This window comes from Cupressus sempervirens, chromosome 4 (genome assembly GCF_028749045.1).
Source record: "Cupressus sempervirens isolate cs-2001-9-10 chromosome 4, ASM2874904v1, whole genome shotgun sequence".
NCBI lineage: Eukaryota > Viridiplantae > Streptophyta > Pinopsida > Cupressales > Cupressaceae > Cupressus > Cupressus sempervirens.
The window spans coordinates 758,403,222-758,405,829 of NC_143121.1; the positions used below are offsets into that span (position 1 = coordinate 758,403,222).

At 36.4% G+C, this 2,608-nt stretch overlaps 1 pseudogene; it reads left to right on the plus strand.

Moving 5' to 3' along the window:
* The first annotated feature begins 481 nt into the window (after nucleotides 1-481).
* LOC149563582 (lectin-like) lies at nucleotides 482-1,471 on the plus strand (annotated as a pseudogene).
* The last annotated feature ends 1,137 nt before the right edge of the window (nucleotides 1,472-2,608 follow it).

Genomic DNA, 2,608 nt, shown 5'->3' on the forward strand with positions numbered 1-2,608 from the left:
TATATATATATATATATATATATATATATATATATATATATATATATATATATATATATATAAAGTTTTACGTTGTTCTCAACCACAACAATTGTTATAGAATTGGTTGGAGGCATGGACCACGTTTTTAAAGCCGTGTGCTGTGCCAAAATACTGACACTAGATTCATCATGTCTTTTCCTCCATGACTATGAACAATTCTCGAGACTAACATCTTATCTAAAACGTACGTTTGGTAGTTCGGAGTGATTGATCGAGCGTTGAAGGTTTCAACAACGAAGGGAACAACACAAAAAAAATTGATCACCACACTGAGAGGATAAGATATGCATGATGTCCATATTCTTGAGGAAACAATCAACAGAGACTCAGAGTCAAGTCTATTTCCCATCCATGTCTTACTCTTCCCCAGAATTCTTTTAACCTAAACAAGGTGATAGCCCGATACCATTCTAAAGCCTCAGTACTCTGCAGCCTCTAAATGGGTTTCCACACAGTTTCATTATTGGCCTTAATCTATATTCTACTGGTGCAAACTGTTAGTGGGAATTTCAAATTTCAGAGTTTTAATATAGAAAACAACAGCCTCTTCACATTCTACAACTCCGGCATAGCTTTTGAGTCCTTGCAAGTCACAACAGAAACTGTAAATCCAGAGGCCCCATATTCCCTACAAAATAGAGACGGAAGAGTCATATTCAATGATCCATACAGACTATGGAAAGATCCAAACAGTCCAGTATCATTCAATTCCACTTTTGTTTTCAACATTGCACCCACGTACAACAAAACTACAGGTGAAGGCATGGCATTTATAATATCTTCAAACAAAGAAATCAGACATGGACCAGATGCAAGCCATGGTCGCTGGGTGGGGCTCTTCAATTCCACCATTGATGGACTGAGAAACAACAAGATGGTGGCAATTGAATTCGACACAATGAAGAGCAACGACACAAATGATCCAGATGATAATCACGTAGCCATTGATGTCAATAGCATAAATTCCACAAAAAATGCGTCTTTCGATGTGGGTAGTATCAATTTTAAGAGCGAAGAAATCATCACGGTGTGGATTCAGTACAACGGGATTCAAAAGCTTCTATAGGCTTATATCGCAAAGATGCCTGATGGGATTCCCTGACAGCCTGTTCTACAGTATCCCATCAATCTCGCTCATTTTCTCGACCCATTAGTCTATTTTGGCTTTACGGCTTCCACGGGGAATAACGCTGAGCTTAACTGCGTACATTCAGGGAGTCTCGAGATCGAAGAGCTTGAAACCTGCAAACCCAACTGGGGATTAAAGATCGGACTTTTGGTCTCTGGAATGGCTCTTGCAGTCTTCTTTGGAGTGCTCATCGTTATATTGTATATGAAGCACCGGAAGTATAAGGCAGATGCGACAGTCATTTCAGATGCCCTTTGTAAACTTCCTTGTTAGCCACATGAATTCAAATACCATAGGTAAGTTTGTGGTTAAGTTTGAGATGATAGGAAGGTTATTTGACTAATTTGGTGAAAAGTTGCATAAAAATGTAAAAGTTGCATTGTGCAACTTTGAATATTTCAAAAGTTTCTTGAAATTTTTTTGGAAAGAGAGATACAAATAATTGAAGAGGAGTTCTAAAGGCTAACTAACCAATCAAACACCCTATATAAAGCATGAGAAGAGAAAATTTGCATAATAGTGCAAGAAGTTAAAAAGTTGCAACGTGCAATTTTTCCAATTTTTTGAAAAATTTGTCAAGAAGGCACAACCAAGTGCAAAATTTGGTTGGGCAATGACCAAATGACCTATAGGAGTGTATATGTGTTGGAGATCATGAGGTAGAGGCTAATGGAGGATTTTCAAAATCTTCTTAGGTGAATGCTAATATTTTCTTTTGTTTTGTAACAACCCCTTACTCTTCCTTCCCAAAGAATAAACTATAGGCACTTCAAGAATCATAATTTATAAAGCTTCACAACACCCACAACCCTATTCACCATCAAGCCCTAGTTTCTAGCCTATCTTTTAGGCCTCTAGACCAATTTTCACCAAAAAGCTTATAGATCCTTTCAAACCTCAAATCAATCTTTCCAACCACTTGCTCATTCAAGGTAACATGCTAGGGCTTCTAGGCATGCCACAAGTTTGTTGGAAATATGGTTAGATAGATTTTTTGATAGTTTTCATTTATGGCAACATGTATTCAAGATTTTATTTATGTATTTAAAGATAGAAAATTGTTTCAATGTTAAACAGTTTATAGTAGCACACAGAGTAGATGTGATGTGTATGGACAACTCATTAAGAGTTAGCTTATGCACAATGGAGGAAAGTTCTATGACAGTATCATGATGACATGTGCTAGTACACAAGTGTGTATAGAGAGTACAACACAAGTTATGATTGAATACCAGCATAGGTATTTAATAGAGTATAGCAATGAATTGGATTGTACGACTTGAGGAATTATTTTGGTGAAAAATAATTACTAAGTCATGATATGCCAACTATGTGGATATTATTCCATAAGTTATTTTATATTATGCCAAGCATGTGAAAGCATTAAGGTTGACTAAGCAGTGAATTATGAATATGAGAGGCATAAGTAAAGATCTA